At 39.9% G+C, this 21,757-nt stretch overlaps 2 long non-coding RNA genes across 2 annotated transcripts in view; one reads left to right on the top strand and one right to left on the bottom strand.

Annotated features, from left to right (window-relative positions):
- The window catches only part of LOC147372315 (uncharacterized), an 88,231-nt gene that overhangs the window by 6,086 nt on the left and 60,388 nt on the right, over window positions 1-21,757 (bottom strand). The window lies entirely within an intron of this gene.
- Window positions 204-20,397, top strand: LOC147372317 (uncharacterized). The gene is made up of 2 exons (XR_015163997.1): window positions 204-305; window positions 19,349-20,397. It is a non-coding gene; the product is annotated as an uncharacterized LOC147372317 (long non-coding RNA).

Here is a 21,757-nt window from a genome sequence, read left to right as displayed (position 1 = left end):
CATTATGGAAGTCCTATGGCTAAGGAGATATTGGTCACTCTAAACACTGCCAAGGTGACCTTCTGGCTTTCAGTGTGCCCTAATTTGACAGTTGGCTGATCAGAATTTGTTACTTTCTTTTTTCAAGGCTTCCAAGGCAGTTAACAAATGCTAACAAATTCCACAATCCTTTACCCCCAAACCATTCTAGGGACAGAGATACTGGATAACCCATTTCTTCTTGTTTCATTCCATCCCAGGTGAGATTCCCAGAAATTGAGATGCAGGCCAGGGATTACCACCACCCTGCTTATCCTATCAGTGAGGTAAGTGATCCCATTCCAGAGTCCCATCCTCATGGTCTGTTTGTGAGGATCACTCTCAAACCAAAGTCATGTGTTATAGTCCTCTGAAACAGACCTTGAGACAAACATTTGGGTACAAGTAGTTGATCTTGGAATTAATCCTAGGGAGTGGGAGAGCAGAAAGAATGAGAGAGGGAAGAAAATGTGACACAAGGACGTATTATCAAGATTTCTGTTGGGAGTGTTTGGGACTTGATTCCAGGACAAGCACCTGTTTGTTTGTTTATTTATGTATTGGCTGAGCTGGCTCTTCATTGCTGCCTGGGCTTTCATCTAGTTGCAGTGAGTGGGAGCTACTCTCTAGTTTTGATGCGCGGGCTTCTCCTTGCTGTGGCCTCTCTCATTGAGGAGCACAGGCTCTAGAGCACTCAGGCTTCAGTAGTTGTGGCTCCCAGGCTCTAGAGCACAGGCTCAGTAGTTATGGCGCATGGGGCTTAGTTGCTCCACAGCATGTGGGTTCTCCCCAGATCAGGGATCAAATCCACTTCTTCTGCCTTGGCAGGTGGATTCTTTACCATTGAGCCACCAGGGACATGCCCAGCACCCCTTTAGAAATGAGCAGGTGCTTCTCAGAACTGTCCACCAGAAGAACTACAGGTTGGATCGTATATCCACCAGTCTGGACCCTTTAGTTGAGGACATTTCTCCTCTCCACTTTGGGGATACATTTGCCTTTAGGCCTCAAGGGCTCCCATGGCCTGGAAAAGGACACTATCAGGAAGTAGAGAGATGGGGCATTCATTTGAGGGGGGTGGTTGTCAGTGAGAGGTGAGTCTGAGGTTGAGGTGAACTGTCCACTACCTGTGGCTGAAGTCTAACATGGTCCTGGGGGAGGCGTTTCAAGGCACTACCAGGAGCATCCACTACAGCTTCCAAAACACCAAACTGACCTGAACCTGGGTGTGGGCTAAGTCGCTTCAATCGTGCCTGACTCTGTACGACTGTATGGACTGTAGCCCACCAGGCTCCTCTGTCCATGCATGGGATTCTCCAGGTAAGAATACTGGAGTGGGTTGCCATGCCCTCCTCCAGGGATCTTCCCAAGCCAGGGATTGAACCCGTGTCTCTTCCATCTCCTGCATTGACAGGCAAGTTCTTTGTCACTAGCACTACCTGGGAAGCCCAACCTGAGCTTAACTTTATTTAAAATGTGTAATTTTCTTCTGGGATAGAAAGACAAACTGAGTGGTAAGCCACCCTCAAGATTTCCAGAACCTTTTCCTTAAAATGTTTAATTTTTAGTTTTAAAAATCTTCCAAGAATGAGCAAAGGAGAAACAATGACTTAATCTATATCTTTATACAGTATGTTGTAATCATAATATGATTTTTAAACGTTTCCTTTTAAATATATCCTACCAAGATCCTCTGTGAAACTTTTTTATCTGAACTAGAGCATGGCTCTCATCAAAGAATAAATTGTGTCCATGTGCTGGTGAAGAGTGCCCAGACAATGTAACATTCAGCGAAAACTGTTTTGTTTCTGATCAAGTTCTTCCCCAAAACAAACTTGATTTCTAGAATTCCTGAAGAACTTAAATTCCCACAATTTAACCCTGTACTTTAAACAAATGCTGCAATGGTGCCAAGGTGTCCTTTCAAAAACATTCCATTTTACCTCTCTTGTTAGTAAGATTAATAAACAAAAGAACTGACACTAAAGCAAGTGTCCCTCTGGCTTTGCTTTCAGATAGATAGCTTTAAATTAAGCATTTATCTTCCTTTGGAACATGGAGTGTAACAATTTTACTTGTGACCCCATTTCTTCTCTTCCCCAAACAATATTACTTTCAATTGGCAGCTTACAAATAAATAAATTTGGAAAAAAAATCATTTCACACTCTCTACAAAGTATTTACTAGGTATCTGTGTATACTTATGTTTAAACTAACATAATTAGGTTAAAGCACTTTAAAAATAAATACTTTGATTCACAGTTAACATCACAAGCTTTTTTCATGGTAAGTTCTAAGTATTGAAATAATAACATTCTAGAAGAAATGTTAGAAAATATCTAGTCTAATTGCCTCATTTTTACCAGTGAATAAATTGAAGCCCAGAGGAGTTGAATGATTACCCCAAGAAATGTAAAAAGGAAAACAGGTTAATTTATATAAACAGAAGTGCTTAATCTATCAGTAATATTCTTATCTTAAGTATTAATACTTATAGTTACTAATAGTGATTAATACAATAATACTAATAGTTATTCATACCAAAACAAAATACTTAAAATTTCAGTAATCTTATTAAAATATCAAATTGTAATCTGCAAAATAAAGCTGTGAAAAATGTTTTATAGTTAAAGATATTCTAATATCAATATCTCAATTTTTTTTACTTATATTAAAATATGTGACCCCGTGACAATCAAGTAATACTACTTTTACATTTTCTTCAGTTCAGTTCAGTTCAGTCACTCAGTCGTGTCCGACTCTTTGCGACCCCATGAATTGCAGCACGCCAGGCCTCCCTGTCCATCACCAACTCCCAGAGCTCACTCAGACTCACGTCCATCGAGTCAGTGATGCCATCCAGCCATCTCATCCTCTGTCGTCCCCTTCTCCTCCTGCCCCCAATCCCTCCCAGCATCAGAGTCTTTTCCAATGAGTCAACTCTTCACATGAGGTGGCCAAAGTACTGGAGTTTCAGCTTTAGCATCATTCCTCCAAGGCTGATCTCCTTCAGAATGGACTGGTTGGATCTCCTTGCAGTCCAAGGGACTCTCAAGAGTCTTCTCCAAAACCACAGTTCAAAAGCATCAATTCTTTGGTCCTCACCTTTCTTCACAGTCCAACTCTCAGATCCATACATGACCACTAGAAAAACCATAGCCTTGACTAGACAGACCTTTGTTGGCAAAGTAATGTCTCTGCTTCTCAGTATGCTATCTAGGTTGGTCATAACTTTTCTTCCAAGGAGTAAGTGTCTTTTAATTTCATGGCTGCAGTCACCATCTGCAGTGATTTTGGAGCCCCCCAAAAATAAAGTCTGACACTGTTTCCACTGTTTCCCCATCTATTTCCCATGAAGTGATGGGACCAGATGCCATGATCTTTGTTTTCTGAATGTTGAGCTTTAAGCCAACTTTTTCACTCTCCACTTTCACTTTCATCAAGAGGCTTTTGAGTTCCTCTTCACTTTCTGCCATAAGGGTGGTGTCATCTTAGGGACATCTTAACCGTACTAGTTTATACACTGTTATGCTATCAGTCTAGTTTTCCAAATCAAACCTTAGAAAATTCTAAGAAACTATCAGCATAGTTTTTAAATTAAATGGCCTATATAAACACATAGTATCTAGAGAGCAAAATTTTTAAAACCCCAAGGGTAAAATCTATGAAAAAATTCCATGAAAGACACAAACTATCAAAAATCACTCCAAAAGAAATAAATAGTCTGAATAGCCTTATTTTATAAAAGAAATTGAATGTATAGTTTAAAAGATTCCCATAAAGAAAACTGGACACCCACATGGATTCATTGGTGAATCCTCCCAAACATTTAAGGAAAAAATAATGCCAATTCTACACAAACTCTTCCAGAACATTGGAAAGGAAAAACCACTTCCCAGTTCATTCTGTGAGACCAAAATTAATAGGATACCCAAAGCAGACAGACATTGTAATAAGACTATAGACTAATATCCTTCATGAAAACAGAGGTAAATTTTCTTTAAAATGTCTTAGCAAATTGAATCTGTTATTAATGAAGATATCCAGATGTCTAATAAAAATATGAAAATTGCTCATCATCATATATCATTAGGAAATTGCAAATTGAAACTACAATGTGATTATACCACATACCTATTCAAATGATTAAAATCCAAAACACTTACGGGGCTTCCCTGCTGGTCCCGTGGCTACTCCCAATGCAGGGGACCTGGATCCAATCCTTGGCCAGGACACTAGATGCCACATGATGAAACTAAGAGTTCACATGCCACTACTAAAGATCCCATGTGCCACAACTAAGACCTGGATCAGCCAAATAAATAAATAAATTGTAAAAATCATAAAAATCAAGATGAATGTTCCACAAAGAATACATGTGGAATATTTTATGGATGTACTGAGGAAGGACATCTAATCTCACCTTGGAGAAGGGAAGTATCAGGGAAATTGTTTAGGTGGAGCAGTGTGTGATATGAGTGTTAAAGAATGCCATGAAGAGGGGGCAAGATCAGTAGAAAGAGCTTCAAGGACAAATACCAGGATATATGAGACACTATGAGGCATCCAAGGAACTGGGTAATTCTGGATGAAGAGAGAGAGGAGGTGGGCAGGTGGGGCATTATGGGTCATGATATGAGTTTTGAGTTTTATCTGGACATCTGTGGAGAGCTATCAAAAGATATTCAATTAGAGATATGAAAGTGACATAATTGGGTTCCACTTTAGATGCATCTACTTGATGCATGGACCTGACTGAAAGAAACCAAGGCCAGAAGCAGGGAGGTAGGACTAATGGATCCAAAAGAGAAATTATAAGATTGAATTAAGGCACTGGCTATAGGAATAAAGACTCATTTGAGACCCATCAAAGCAAATCAATACAATTTGGTGACCAACTGGTTGTGAGATTTGAAGGACAGAGACATTGAGGATGATGCCAAGGTTTAAGGCTATGATGACAAGGTACCATGTACTAATTTAAGGACTACAAAGGAGAACAAATTTAGGGTAAATAATAATTCGATTTGAGACTTGTTTATTTTGGACCACTTGTGGACATCCACATGAAGCTGTTCAGTAGAGCAAGTCTGGAGCTTAGGAGAAAACTCTGGACTGAAGATATAGGTTTGGTTGTATCAGCCTGTAGTACAAAGATGGAACATGGACCTGGATGAGATCATGTGGAAACTTGAGATATAGATTCAGAAGGCTGCCAAGGAAGGAACCAGAAGGAAAGGAACCCCTGTAATCACAGGACAGGTAGAGGAAGAGCAGGCCAGCAAAAGGCCATTAAGGCACAGTCAGGTAAAGAGGGTCCAGAAAAGATGGCATCTCAGAAGCCAATATCAGAGTTGTTCAGATAGGAGGGAGCAGCCACCATCAACTAAGGCCATATCTTGTTACGTAATTGACTTCTGTGCCAGACTTGAGCTCTAGAAGGACATCTGTACTTCTTACCATCATATTTCCAGCTCCATGTGCACAGTATATATTTAATAAATTTTGTTGAATAAACAAAGATTAAAGCTTAAAACACCTGCTGGATTTGGTAGCAAATAGGCAACCGGGCAACTGAACAACAGCAACAGGTAACCGGAGACCTTTATGAGAACAATTTTAGGAAAGTGGTGAGGTTAAAACCGTAAAGCAGTGGGTGGAGGTATAAGTGGCACTGCGAAAAAAAGGAGAATCTTTTCAGAGATTTAGCTGAGAAGAGGAAGAGATGAAACAACAGCTAGGAGTCAAGTAGGGCGGAAGGAACATGGGAGGGTTTTAGTCGTAAACCTTTAAATTTTTTTAGCAATAGTAGATACCTGAATAGGAAAAGAGGAGACTATTCTGAAGGTAGAAGGGATAGAATCCAGAGCTTGGGTGGAAGAAAGACATAAACATGGCAACCCACTCCAGTTATTCTTGCCTGGAGAATCCCATGGACAGAGGAGCCTGGCAGGTTGCAAAGAGTCGGACACGACTGAACACACACACACACACACAAATGCTACACATAGAAACAGTTATGCAAGAACTCCTGTCAGCATGATTAATTGTCAAACAAATAGTGGTTAAAAGGGATCCATGTCAGGAAAGAATGAAATCAGTTGCATGGGACTGGGAACTTTTGGGGAGACTGTGGGATTTGAGCTGGATCTTAAAAGTCTGTGCTGGGGGGCGGTCCTAAGATGGTGGAGGAATAGGACAGGGAGACCACTTTCTCCTCCACAAATTCATCGAAAGAACATTTGAACGCTGAGCAAATTCCACAACACAAGTTCTGAATGCTGGCAGAGGACATCAGGCACACAGAAAGGCAGCCCATTGTCTTCGAAAGGACGTAGGACAAAAGATAAAAGATAAAAAGAGAGACAAAAGAGGCAGGGGAGGAGATCTGTCATGGGAAGGGAGTCTTAAAAAAGAGAGAAGTTTCCAAACACCAGGAAACACTCTCACTGATGGGTCTGTGGTGAGCCTTGGAATTTCAGAGGGCAACATAACTGGGAGAAAAAATAAATAAATAAATAAAACCCACAGATTACGTGCCTAACAGCAACTCCCAGCAGAGAAGCAGCCCAGACGCTTACATCGGCCACTAGCAAGCAGGGGCTGGACAGGGAGGCAGGGGCTGCATTGCTTAGGGTAAGGACCGGGTCTGAATGCCCTGAGGGCAATCTGAGGGAACTAACGAGATAGCAACCCAGACTGTGGTATAGCTATCCCATGAAAAGCCCTAACCTAAGACACTGCCAAGCCCGCTCACAGAACAAAGGACTGAGCAGAGCTAGTGGCTGCGGACCGGCCCATCCCCCGCCAGAGACAGGCAGGTAAGGGCAGCCAGAGTTGGAAACGGGGCAATCGCGGCCCCAGAAAGGCATCCGCTACCAACTGCAAGCAGGCTTCGTTGCTAACCAAGACTTCCTGGGATTCTGGATGGTTGACATCCGCCAGGAGGGTCGCAGCCAGAGATCAGCTCCCCAGAAAGACACATGGCACACCTGAGAATGCGCGCTGGTTGTACACCCAGAAAAACGAGTGGCTGGGACAGGGGAGGCGATAAGACGCAGCCTCCAGCTGGGGGCGCCTGCGCTCACCAAACAACCTGGTCACCTGAGCTTCTCAGACCTGGGAAGGGCACAAAACACAGGCCCAACCAAGTCTGTGCCTTTGTGGAGTACCCAAGAACCTGAACCTGAGCAGCTTAGACCTGGGAAGTGCACGCAACGCAACTCAGCAGAGCAACGTAGAGCCTGAGCAGTGTAGACTGGGAAAGCACACATGCCGTGAGCAGGGGGCAAACCCAGTGTGGCCAAAAACTGCAAGCACTCCCCACACATGCCAGTGATATTTGTTTGCAGTATTTCTCCCTCCCCACAGCACGACTGAACAAGTGAGCCTAAAAAAGTGACCACCACCGCCCCCTTGCGTCAGGGCAGACACTGAAGAGACCAGCAAACAGAAGAAGCTAAAATAGAGGGAACCATTTTGGAAGTGACAGGTGCAATAGATTAAAACCCTGTAGTTAGCACCGACTACATAGGAAGGGGCCTATAGATCTTGAGAAGTATAAGCTGGATCAAGGAACTATCTGAAAATGAACTGACCCCACATTGTCTACAATAGCTCCAGAGAAAGTCCTAGATATATTTTTACTATTATCATTTTTTAAATTTTTTTAAATTTTGTTTTTTACTTTTAAGTCCTCTATTACTCATTTAATTTTCATTTTTATAACCTATTTTTACCTTGCAAAAAAAAGATGCTATTTTTAAAGCAAACTTCATATATATATATATTTTATAATTTTTGTTACTTTGTTTTGTTTTTTTAATATTGTATTTTTGAGAGTCTAGCCTCTACTCTAGATTTTTAATCTTTGCTTTTTGGCATTTGTTATCAATTTTGTACCTTTAAGAACGCAATCTTCAGTACCCATTTTTACTTGGGAGTGAGATTACTGGCTTGATTGCTGTCTCCCCCTTTTGACTCTCCTTTTTCTCCGCCAGGTTGCCTCTGTCTCCTCCCTCCCTCTTCTCTTCTCTACCCAACTCTGTGAACCTCTTTGTGTATTCTTGGCTGTGAAGAACACTTAGGGAACTGATTACTGTCTGGATCTCTTTCCTTTTGATTCCCCCTTTTATCCTCCTGGCCACCTCTGTCTCCTTCCTCCCTCTTCTCTTCTCTGTGTAACTCCATGAACATCTCTGAGGGATCCAGACTGTGGAGAGCACATAGGGAAGAGATAACTGGCTAGCTTACTCTCCCCCCTTTTGATTCCCCCTCTTCTCTTCCTGGTCACCTCTATCTTCCTCCTCCCTCTTCTCTTCTCCATGTAACTCTGTGTCCCTCTCCACAGTCCCTCACTGTGGAGAAACTTTTCATCATTAACCTAGATGTTTTATCATTGATGCTGTGTAGATGGAGAAGTCTTGAGGCTACTATAAGAATTAGACCAAAAACCAGAGGCAGGAGGCTTAAGTCCAAATCCTGAGAACACCAGAGAACTCCTGACTCCAGGGAACATTATCAATAGGAGCTCATCAAAAGCCTCCATACCTACACTGAAACCAAGCACCACCCAAGGGCCAGCAAGTTCCAGAGCAAGACATACCATACAAATTCTCCAGCAACACAGGAACATAGCCCTGAGTTTCAATATACAGGCTCCCAAAGTCACACCAAACCCATTGGCATCTCAGAACTCACTACTGGACACTTCATTGTACTCCAGAGAGAAGAAATCCAGCTCCACCCACCAGAACACCGATACAAGCTTCCCTAACCAGGAAACCTTGACATGCCACCTGTCCAACCACACCCACAGCAAGGAAACTCCACAATAAAGAGGAACCACAAACTGCCAGAATATGGAAAAGCCATCCCAAATACAGCAATCTAAACAAGATGAAAAGGCAGAGAAATACTCAGCAGGTAAAGGAACAGGATAATTGCCCACCAAACCAAACAAAAGAGGAAGAGATAAGGAATATACCTGATAAAGAATTCCAAATAATGATAGTGAAAATGATCCAAAATCTTGAAAACAAGATGGAGTTGCAGATAAATAGCCTGAAGACAAGGATTGAGAAGATGCAAGAAATGTTTAACAAGGACCTAGAAGAAATAAAAAAGAGTCAATCAATAATGAATAGTGCAATAAATGAGGTTAAAACACTCTGGAGGGAACCAACAGTAGAATAACGGAGGCAGAAGATAGGATAAGTGAGGTAGAAGATAGAATGGTAGAAATAAATGAAACAGAGAGGAAAAAAGAAAAAAAGAATTAAAAGAAATGAGGACAACCTCAGAGACCTCTGGGACAATGTCAAACGCCCCAACATTCAAATCATAGGAGTCCCAGAAGAAGAAGACAAAAAGAAAGACCATGAGAAAATACTTGAGGAGATGATAGTTGAAAACTTCCCTACAATGGGGAAGGAAATAGCCACCCAAGTCCAAGAAACCCAGAGAGTCCCAAACAGGATAAACCCAAGGCGAATCACCCCAAGACACATATTAATCAAATTAACAAAGATCAAACACAAAGAACAAATACTAAAAGCAGCAAGGGAAAAACAATAAATAACACAAAAGGGATTCCCATAGGATAACAGCTGATCTTTCAATAGAAACTCTTCAGGCCAGGCAGGACATACTTAAAGTGATGAAAGTTTAAAACCTACAGCCCAGATTACTGTACCCTGCAAGGATCTCACTCAAATATGAAGGAGGAATCAAAAGCTTTACAGACAAGCAAAAGCTGAGAGAATTCAGCACCACCAAACCAGCTCTCCAACAAATGCTAAAGGATCTTCTCTAGACAGGAAACATAGAAAGGGAGTATAAACTTGAACCCAAAACAATAAAGTAAATGGCAACGGGATCATACTTATCCATAATTAGCTTAAATGTAAATGGATTGAATGCCCCAACCAAAAGACAAAGACTGGCTGATGGATACAAAAACAAGACCCCTATATATGCTGTCTACAAGAGATCCACCTCAAAACAAGGGACACATACAAACTGAAAGTGAAGGGCTGGAATAAGTTATTCCACGTAAATAGAGACCAAAAGAAAGCAAGAGTAGCAATACTCATATCAGATAAAATAGACTTTAAACTAAAGTCTGTGAAAGGAGACAAAGAAGGACCCTACATAATGATCAAAGGATCAATCCAAGAAGAAGATATAACAATTATAAATATATATGCACCCAATATAGGAACACTGCAATATGTAAGACAGATGCTAACAAGTATGAAAGGGGAAATTAACAGTAACACGATAATAGTGGGAACTTTAATACCTCACTCACATCTATGGATAGATCAACTAAACAAAATTATCAAGGAAACACAAACTTTAAATGATACAATAGACCAGTTAGACCTAATTGATATCTATAGGACATTTCACCCCAAAATGATGAATTTCACCTTATTCTCAAGTGCACAGGGAAACTTCTCCAGGATAGATCACATCCTGGGCCATAAATCTAGCCTTAGTAAATTCAAAAAAATTGAAATCATTCCAAGCATCTTTTCTGACCACAATGCAATAAGATTAGATGTCAATTACAGGAGAAAAACTATTAAAAATACCAACATATGGAGGCTGAACAACACGCTGCTGAATAACCAACAAATCATACAAGAAATCAAAAAAGAAATCAAAATCTGCATAGAAATGAATAAAAATGAAAACACTACAACCCAAAACCTATGGGACTCAGTAAAAGCAGTGCTAAGGGGAAGGTTCATAGCAATACAAGCTTACCTCAGGAAATAAGAAAAAAGTCAAATAAATAACTTAACTCTAAACCTAAAGCAACTAGAAAAGGAAGAAATGAAGAACCCCAGGGTTAATAGAAGGAAAGAAATCTTAAAAATTAGGGCAGAAATAAATGCAAAAGAAACAAAAGAGACCATAGCAAAAATCACCAAAGCCAAAAGCTGGTTCTTTGAGAAGATAAATAAAATTGACAAACCATTAGCCAGACTCATCAAGAAACAAAGGGAGAAGAATCAAAATCAAAATTAGAAATGAAAATGGAGAGACCACAACAGACAACACAGAAATACAAAGGATCATAAGAAACTACTATCAGCAACTATATGCCAATAAAATGGACAACTTGGAAGTAATGGACAAATTCTTAGAAAAGTATAACTTTCCAAAACTGAACCAGGAAGAAATAGAAAATCTTAACAGACCCATCACAAGCACAGAAATTGAAACTGTAATCAGAAATCTTCCAGCTATCAAAAGCCCAGGACCAGATGGCTTCACAGCTGAATTCTACCAAAAATTTAGAGAAGGGCTAACAGCTATCCTACTCACACTCTTCCAGAAAATTGCAGAGGAAGGTAAACTTCCAAACTCATTCTATGAGGCCACCATCACCCTAATACCAAAACCTGACAAAGATGCCACAAAAAAAGAAAACTACAGGCCAATATCACTGATGAACATAGATGCAAAAATCCTTTACAAAATCCTAGCACACAGAATCCAACAATATATTAAAAAGATCATACATCATGCCCAAGTAGGCTTTATCCCAGGGATGCAAGGGTTCTTCAATGTCCACAAATCAATCAATGTAAAACACCACATCAACAAATTGAAAGATAAAAACCATATGATTATCTCAATAGATGCAGAGAAAGCCTTTGACAAAATTCAACATCCATTTATGATTAACAAAAAAAAAAAAACCCTCCAGAAAGCAGTAATAGAAGAAACATACCTCAACATAATAAAAGCTATATATGACAAACCCACAGCAAACCCATTATCCTCAATGGTGAAAAATTGAAAGCATTTCCCCTAAAGTCAGGAACAAGACAAGGGTGCCCACTCTCACCACTACTATTCAACATAGTTTGGAAGTTTTGGCCACAGCAATCAGAGAAGAAAAAGAAATAAAAGGAATCCAGATTGGAAAAGAAGAAGTAAAACTCTCACTGTTTGCAGATGACATGATCCTCTACATAGAAAACCCTAAAGATTCCACCAGAAAATTACTAGAGCTAATCAATGAATATAGTAAAGTTGCAGGATATAAAATTAACACACAGAAATCCCTCGCATTCCTATACACTAACAATGAGAAAACAGAAAGAGAAATTAAGGAAACAATTCCATTCACCATTGCAACGAAAAGAATAAAATACTCAGGAATATATCTACCTAAAGAAACAAAAGACCTATATATAGAAAACTATAAAACACTGGTGAAAGAAATCAAAGAAGACACAAATAGATGGAGAAATATACCCTGTTCATGGATTGGAAGAATCAGTATAGTGAAAATGAGTATACTACCCAAAGCAATCTATAGATTCAGTTCAATCCCTATCAAGCTGCTCCTGCTGCTGCGTCGCTTCAGTCATGTCCGACTCTGTGTGACCCCATCGACGGCAACCCACCAGGCTCTCCCATCCCTGGGATTCTCCAGGCAAGAACACTGGAGTGGGTTGCCATTTCCTTCTCCAATGCATGAAAATGAAAAAATAAAGTGCAATCGCTCAGTCGTGTCTGACTCCTAGTGACCCCATGGACTGCAGCCCACCAGGCCCCTCCATCCATGGGATTTTCCAGGCAAGAGTACTGGAGTGGGGTGCCATCGTCTTCTACGCCTATCAAGCTACCAACGGTATTTTTCACAGAACTAGAACAAATAATTTCACAATTTGTATGGAAATACCAAAAAACCTCGAATAGCCAAAGCAATCTTGAGAAAGAAGAATGGAACTGGAGGAATCAACCTGCCTGACTTCAGGCTCTACTACAAAGCCATAGTCATCAAGACAGTATGGTACTGGCACAAAGACAGAAATATAGATCAATGGAACAAAATAGAAAGCCCAGAGATAAATCCACACACCTATGGACACCTTGTCTTTGACAAAGAAGGCAAGAATATACAATGGAGAAAAGACAATCTCTTGAACAAGTGGTGCTGGGAAAACTGGTCAACCACTTGTAAAAGAATGAAACTAGAACACTTTCTAACACCCTACACAAAAATAAACTCAAAATGGATTAAAGATCTAAATGTAAGACCAGAAACTATTAAAATCCTTGAGGAAAACATAGGCAAAACACTCTCAAACATAAATTACAGCAGGATCCTCTATGACCCACCTCCCAGAGTAATGAAAATAAAAGCAAAAATAAACAAATGGGACCTAATTAAAATTAAAAGCTTCTGCACAAAAAAGGAAACTATAAGCAAGGTGAAAAGACAGCCTTCAGAATGGGAGAAAATAATAGAAAACGAAGCAACTGACAAAAAAGTAATCTCAAAAATATACAAGCAACTCCTGCAGCTCAATTCCAGAAAAATAAATGACCCAATCAAAAAAAATGGGCCAAATAACTAAACAGACATTTCTCCAAAGAAGACATACAGATGGCTAACAAACACATGAAAAGATGCTCAACATCACTCATTATCAGAGAAATGCAAAACAAAACCACAATGAGGTACCATTTCACACCAGTCAGAATGGCTGCTATCTAAAAGTCTACAAGAAATAAATGCTGGAGAGGGTGTGAAGAAAAGTGAACCCTCTTACACTGTTGGTGGAAACGCAAACTAGTATAGCCACTATGAAGAACAGTTTGGAGATACCTTAAAAAAAACTGGAAATAGAACTGCCATATGACCCAGCAACCCCACTACTGGGCATACACACCAAGAAAACCAGAATTGAAAGAGACATGTGTACCCCAATGTTCATCGCAGCACTGTTCATAATAGCCATGACGTGGAAGCAACCTAGATGTCTATCAGCAGACAAATGAATAAAAATGTTGTGGTATATACACAATAGAATATTACTCATCCATTAGAAATAATACATTTGAATCAGTTCTTATGAGGTAGATGAAACTGGAGCCTATTATACAGAGTGAAGTAAGCCAGAAAGAAAAACACCAATACAGTATACTAACACATATATATGGAATTTAGAAAGATGGTAACGACAACCCTATATGTGAGACAGAAAAAAAGACACAGATGTATAGAACAGTCTTTTGGACTCTGGGAGAGGGCAAGGGTGGGATGATTTGGGAGAATGGCATTGAAACATGTATATTGTCGTATGTGAAACAGATCACCAGTCCAGGTTCGATGCATGAGACAGGGTGCTTGGGGCTGGTGCACTGGAATGACCCAGAGGGATAGGATGGGGAGGGAGGTGGGAGGTGGGTTCAGGATGGGGAACACATGTACACCTGTGGCAGATTCATGTCAATGTATGGCAAAACCACGACAATATTGTAAAGTAATTAGCCTCCAATTAAAATAAATTGATTTATAGTTAACAAAAAAAGTCTGTGCTAAGCAGAGAAGATGGAGAAACAGAGGGAGAGCATTCTACCTGAAGGGGCTTCTGAGATAGTGCTTTGTATAATAAAAATAATTTTAAAAGAGCCACTGATGGCTTCCCTGGTGGCTCAGTGGGAAAGAATCTGCCTGCCAATGGAGGAGACGTAGGTTCCATCCCTGGTCCCAGAAGATCCCACATGCTGCAGAGCAACTAAGCCCAGCACCACAACTGTTGAGCCTGTGCTCTGGTTCAGGGAGCCACAACTACTGAGCCCACGTGCTGCAACTACTAGAGCCTGTGTGCCCTAGAGCCCGTGCTCCACAACAAAGGGTAGCCCCCACTTGCTGCCGCTAGAGAAAAGCCCTCACAGCAACGAAGACCCAGCACAGCCAGAAAATAATTTTTAAAAAACTAACTATGGTTTAAAAAAAAAAAAAGATCCCCTGGATCTTTTTCCAAGCCATGCTTCAAATTTTATCAAACATGGAAAATTTCAGCCATTGTTTCTTTTAAATATTTGGTCTGTCTTCACCTGCCTCTCCTTACCTTCTGGAACTCCAAGTACACATATGATAGGCTGCTGGATGTTGTCCCAAGGCTCTCTGATGGTCTATTCATGTTCTCCAGTCTTTAAATCTCTGTGTTTCATTTTGGGTAGTTTCTATTGCAGTCTTCAAATTCACTGATCTTTTCTTGCCATGTCAAATCTGCTATTAATCTGTGTCCCATCCAGTTTGCTTTTCAACTGTAGATGTTTGAGTTGGGTCTTTTACACTTCTTGTCATGCTCATGCTTTCCTTCCAACTCCTTGAACACATGGGATATATTTATAGTAGCTGTTTTATGTCTTTTACTATTTCCACCATCTATATCATTTCTAAGTCTGTTTCTATTGATTTTTTTTCCTCATACTGAATCTTATATTCCTGTTTCATTGCACGTCTGGTAATTTTTAATGTCAGACTTTGCAAGCTTAATTTTTGGAGAGTATTGGATATGTTTGTAATCCTTTAAATATTTTTGTACTTTCCAATAAGATGCAATTAAATTACTTGGGAAGAGTTTGATATTTTCAAGAGTTGCTCTTCAGGTTTGTTTGGTGGGCGCAGAACAGCCTTTAGGGTTAATTTGGCCCTTCTGTTGAGGCGATATGCTTCTGAAGTCTCCCTCAGTTCCTTGTATGTTTGGAAGTCTTTCTATTCTAGCTGGCAGGAACAAACTATTCCCAGATCTGTGTGTGCTCTGGGAACTTAGCCACCATCTCCTTTGCTATGGTTTCTTCTCCAGTGTTGCTAGTTTCCTGAAAATTGTGAAATTTGTGAATTATTATTTAACTGAAGACTCGGGGAGAACCTCTGAAGATATCGGGAACTCTTTCTCATCGCAGCTTCCTTCTCTCAAGTTCTATGCCCTGTGAAATCTATCTGCCTGAGCATCCCTGAACTCAGTCCCACAGCTCAGGAAGATCACCCAGCCTGCTGGGATCCCCTTCTCTGTGCAGGACCTGGGAACTCCCCAGGCAGTAAACTGAAACATTCATCAGGCTCATCTTAGGCTTTCTTCCTCCTTTTTGGCAGAGATTTCTCTGCCTTGAATTGCCTGTTTTCCAATGTCCGAAAACCAGCTTCATAGATTTTGACCAGTTTTTCAGTTGTTTAAGAAGGAAGGGTACATGTGGTCCCTGTTAATCCTCCACAAACGCAAGTGGCAATTCAATGTGTCAACTTTGTGTGCATGCTAAGTCGCTTCAGTCATTTCCAACTCTTTGTGACCCTGCTGTAACCCACAAGGCTCCTCTGTCCTTGGGATTCTCCAGGCAAGAATACTGGAGTGGGTTGTCATTTCCTCCCTGAGGGGATCTTCCCAGGTCTCAAACCTGGAATCAAACCCATGTCTCTTATGTCTTCTGCATTGGCAGGCAGGTTCTTTACCACCAGCGGCCCATGGGAAGCACCATGTGTCAACTTTAGACCCTAATGTTTAATTATTCTGTGGGCTCCTGGAAATTCAGCTACCACTTAGAACAGTGCTTAGTACATCATAGGCATTCAATAATTTTTTTGAATGAATGGGATCCTCTTTCCTCCCAACATTGTCCTCAATGAACTTTTCCTCTTTTAATTCTAACCATTTTCCTAATATGCCAAGAGCATTATTGATTCTCTTCTCCAAAATATACCCTGTTTTTTCCTATATTCATCTTGGTGTAGTTAACATTCATCCATATCAGTTCTAAAATGTTTAGGAAAGGACTTCCCTGGTGGGGCAATGGATAAGAATCTTCCTGCCAATGCAGGGGACACAGATTTGATCCCTGGTCCAGGAAGTACCCACAAGCCACAGAGCAACAGAGCCCATGCATCACAAATATTGAGCTTGTGCTCTTGAGCCCAGAGCTGCAACTACTCAAGTCTCTGCCCCTAGAGCCTGTACTCTGCTACAAGAGAAGCCGCTGCAATGAGAAGCCTGCGCACCACAACCAGAGAGTAACCCCCACTCACCACAACTAGAGAAAGCCTGTGTGCAGCAACCAAGACCCAGGGCAACCAAAAATTAAATAAAAATAAATAAATAAATAATTTTTAAAAATAAATGTTTAGGAACAAAATTAAAGATCCTAAGAGAGAACCTGCATAAACTGTAGCTGTCTCTGGTTAACTTACAGAGGTATCTACTGATACCACCTTGAGCAGCATTTCTAATCAATTGTGTACCCATCACATGGTGATCTAATCCAGTGCCCTAAGTTTTCTTCAAAGGAAATGCTTCATATGCCTCATCTGCCAAAATAAGTCAGCCTGGCCCTGGTCTAACTCTGTAATTTATGGCCTGAAGACTAGAAAGTGCTAAGGAAAAAAAAAAAAAAAGGTTAGTATTAGCACGTTGACTCTGTTACTTCCAGGCTACCAGGCTAAATGCTAAAAAAAATAAAAAAAAGTCTTTAGTGAAATCATTCCCTAAATCAGATCCTCTTTTAGATGGATAAAGTAAATTTGATTCAAAGCTAATAACTGTATTAGTACATAGTGAGCATTTGGGCTTCTTCCATCATCTCTACAGCTGGTCTTCTTTTGTCTCTATTAGCACATTTGCTCTTTTGAAAAGTAGAATGACATGAGAATAAAACTACATATATCATTCCAACACTAAAAGGAAAAAATCTTTTCCCCCCTCATTTTTTATAAATCAGATGTGGAATTAAATGGAAATGCATTTTTAAGTGAGAATAAAATTTTTGGTAATATATTCTCCCCAAATTAAAATGGAACATGGCATTGGGTGAGAGTGCCACCTACAAACCATAGCATATGTGACTTTTTACTGATACTTTCAAAGGGAGCATTTCCCAACATATTGTCCTTATTCTACATCCATTTTTCACTCTGGAATAATGAATATGGATCCTTTAAGTCTTGGGAGAAATTGGCACCACTTGAAGTAACTTTGCTGACAGTCCCCAGACTCCTAGGGCTTATCACTAGCAAGATATGGAAGAATGGTAAGTTTGAAAGGGTTTTGGATATTTCTTCTCAGATTTTGATGGAAAGAGCAGTGAGTCTGTTTATTTAGCTCACTGCTGAGTCAAAATTAAGCCACAAATCTGCTTCCTGATTTCTCTGGGGCATAATATGTTCGTATTTGAAAATTTTCTTGTATATGAGCTATCAAGTCAAAATTCGTTTCTCATATACACAAGCCTCATAATAGCCATATATTTCTAGAAGTCCATGCCTCTCTTCAAACTTCTCCCTTTAGACGTTAGAATCTGAATGGGAAAAAAAAATAATTTCATAGAGTTTCTCTCCTTTAAGTCAAAGAATTTAGGGAGTTCCCTGGCTGTGCAGTGTTTAGGATTCAGTGCTTTCACTGCCATGAGTCAACGTTCAATCCCTGGTCAGGGAGCTGAGATCCCACAAGCCACGTGGGCAGCCAAAAACAAGAAAAAAAAATTATTTAAAAATTTAGGAAATACACTGCCCAAACAGGGCAATAAAGCAATGAAAATATAATAGTAGTAAAACAAAGCTCTGTAAAAATTTAATTACTAAGCAGAAAAAGAGTTTGATTTTACAGATGAAAAAGGTGCTGAAACATTTTGACCACAGCTTGTGAGGTGAAGAAGGGGCGGTAACAGGAGGATGAGAAGGCTGTGTTTAATTTATTTTCCCCTCATTTTGTTTGCACGAGTAATTGAGGGAAGAGTTTTTCAATGCTGGCTATAATTATTAGGCCAAGAAATTTTAGTTGACATAAGGTTGCAACATTCAGTATGCATGAAAAATAGGGCAAGTCAAAGTCAAAATAAGTTTCTCCTCACGGAGCTATGAGATGAGTGGGAACAGCTTGTACACTAACTGCACAGATGAAGTCATCTTTGTTGTACCAGTATTAAAGACTTGACATAAGAATCTTTCAGTTCCATCTTGCTCTGCCACGTAACGTTGGTGACAGGTATTTAAGAACTGCCTGTTCTGTCCAAAAGGTTCAGTATCTACTGAGCACCATCAGAGTGTCTGTGTACATAATTAGTGCTCCCAACTGCTTTGAAGCACAGCAGACCATCCATTGGCAGGCACCACTCAGGTTGTAATTCTCCCCTTTGAATTTCATAGTCATTATTTAACATATGAAAAAAAAAATGTTTTTCTCACACTTCAAAGACAGTGAATAAGATTTTGCTTTTTTTTTTTTTTTTTTGAGGCCATTTTTATTTAAAAAACAAACTTATTTGCTTTCTATGTGCCAAGAGCCTTACAGAAACATAGTAAAATACGTAATGTCTCAGAACCTTTCTCAAGTTTATTTTCATTGCATAATCAGTTCCATTTGGTGGAGAATCCTTGAGATTATTTCACATTCTGTTAAATGCTAACACACACCAAATTCATAGAATCATAAGGGTGTGAAGCAGGATGGTTCTGCAAAATTAGGGGAAATTAAGCTAAAGATCAGTATGACACTGAAATGTTACATTTTCCACTAACCCACAGGGAAAAAAGAAAAGAATTGGAAGCCTTGCAGTTGAATCCAGGTATGCTTTTTCTGAACAGTTACTTGGTGTTTACCAATGTGAAAGCAAGATGATTCTTCAAGTACTCTGGTTTGAGAATTCCCAATTGTTACTTGATATTCTAATGGAAGAGATATTGGCTCCAAGCTTTGCAGGAGATGGGTATTTTGCAATAATCTCTTCTTTAGAGAAGGGGGGAAAGTGGAAACAGTGAGAGATTTTATTTTCTCGGGCTCCAAAATCATTGCTGTTGTGGACTTCAGTCATGAAATGAAAAGGTGTTTTACTCCTTGGAAGGAAAGCTATGACAAACCTAGACAGCGTATTAAAAAGCAGAGACATCACTTTGCCAACAGAAGTCTGTATGGTCAAACCTATGGTTTTTCCAGTAGTCACGTACAGATGGGACAACTGGACCATAACGAAGACTGAGCACTGAAGAACTGATGCTTTTGAATTGTGGTGCTGGAGAAGACTCGAGAGTCCCTTGGACTGCAGAAAGATCAAACCAGTCAATTCTAAAGGAAGTTGATCCTGAATATTCATTGGAAGGACTGATGCTGAAGCTGAAGCTCTAATACTTTAGCCACCTGAAGTGAAGAGCCCAACTCATTGGAAAAGACCCTGATGCTGGGAAAGATTGAGGGCAAGAGGAGAAGGGGGCAGCAGAGGATGAGATGGTTGGATGGCCTCGCTGATTCAATGGACATGAATTTGAGCAAAGTCCAGGAAATAGTGAAGGACAGGGAAGCCTAGCATGCTGCAGTCCATGGGGTGGCAAAGAGTCGGATACGACTTAGCAACTGAACAACAAACAACTTCTTTAGAAATATTGAGTCCATTCAAACATGTCAAAATACAGCTTGCCCTGATATGAAAGTTATTAACTTGGGACCTTTTCCCTTCCTTATATTTTCTTGATTATTAATAACCCCCAAAAATGAGCTGTTTCAAATATATATATGTATAATTTTTATATTCTGAAAACTGTACGGAACACCGTGGCCATTAACATTAAAACAAGCTTGCTGCTGCTAAGTCACTTTAGTCATGTCTGACTCTATGCACAGGTGAGCTAATCTCCATAGTAATATTGAAAGGCAGATAAACAATTCTGGATAATAGACATGAATACATTAACCTATTTATTACACTTTTAATTTCTTCCTAGTACACATGTTGACAGCATCACTACAAGGAAAAAGTTCAGAAAAATCAGAGTAGTCCTGCCCCACAGAATAGAATATAGGCTACATAAAATAATTTAAAATTTTCTAAAGACCTTCATTTCAAACAGTATACTTTAACAATACATTTTGCTTAATCCAATAAATCTAACAGTATTATAACATATAACCAATACAAAAAGTATTCATGAAATATTTTAGAGTATTTTTCTCACACTAAGTCTTTGAAATCTGGTGTATATTTTATACTCGCAGACAATCTGAATTTGAACTCTGGTCACATTTCAAATGCTTAATGTCTAGTGATTACTGTGTTGGACAGAATGGACCTGTAGGGCAGTACATATTCACTATGTTTAAACAACAAATAGAGTCTCTTTAACGGAGATCTCTTGCAGTTTTCCCTTGAACTTTTTAGAAACTCCATTGCACCCCGCTACAAAGGACTTGCCATGTCCCTGTCCAGTATGACTATGCCTCACGGTGCTCTGTATGCTGTAAGGAAGCAGATCAACCAGAAGCTGGTGGTATTTCGCTTTCATGTATCTTCTGCATTAAAATGTGCCCCAAACCAAAGATAAAACTTGGCTTCTGGCTACATTATTAATCTTCTAGTACCTTTCACACTTCCAGCTTCCCTGGTGGCTCAGATGCTAAAGAATCTGCCTGCAATGAGGTAGACTAGGGTTATATCCCTGCGTTGTGAAGATTCCCTTGAGAAGGGAATGGCTACCAGTATTCTTGCCTGAAGAATTCCATGGATGGAATGCAAACTAGTACAGCCACTATGGAAAACAGTGTGGAGATTCCTTAAAAAACTGGAACTAGAACTGCCTTATGATCCAGCAATCCCACTGCTGGGCATACACACTGAGGAAACCAGAAGGGAAAGAGACACGTGTACCCCAATGTTCATCACAGCACTGTTTATAATAGCCAGGACATGGAAGCAACCTAGATGTCCATCAGCAGATGAATGGATAAGAAAGCTGTGGTACATATACACAATGGAGTATTACTCAGCCATTAAAAAGAATACCTTTGAATCAGTTCTAATGAGGTGGATGAAACTGGAGCCTATTATACAGAGTGAAGTAAGCCAGAAAGAAAAACACCAATACAGTATACTAATGCATATATATGGAATTTAGAAAGATGGTAACAATAACCCTGTATACGAGACAGCAAAAGAGACACTGATG

The sequence above is a fragment of the Bos grunniens genome, chromosome 5, assembly GCF_055505025.1.
Source record: "Bos grunniens cultivar Pamir isolate PY7600 chromosome 5, Bosgru_T2T1.0, whole genome shotgun sequence".
Classification (NCBI taxonomy): Eukaryota; Metazoa; Chordata; class Mammalia; order Artiodactyla; family Bovidae; genus Bos; species Bos grunniens.
Note: the sequence above shows the minus strand (reverse complement) of the source record. Positions and strands in the feature narration are given on the sequence as shown.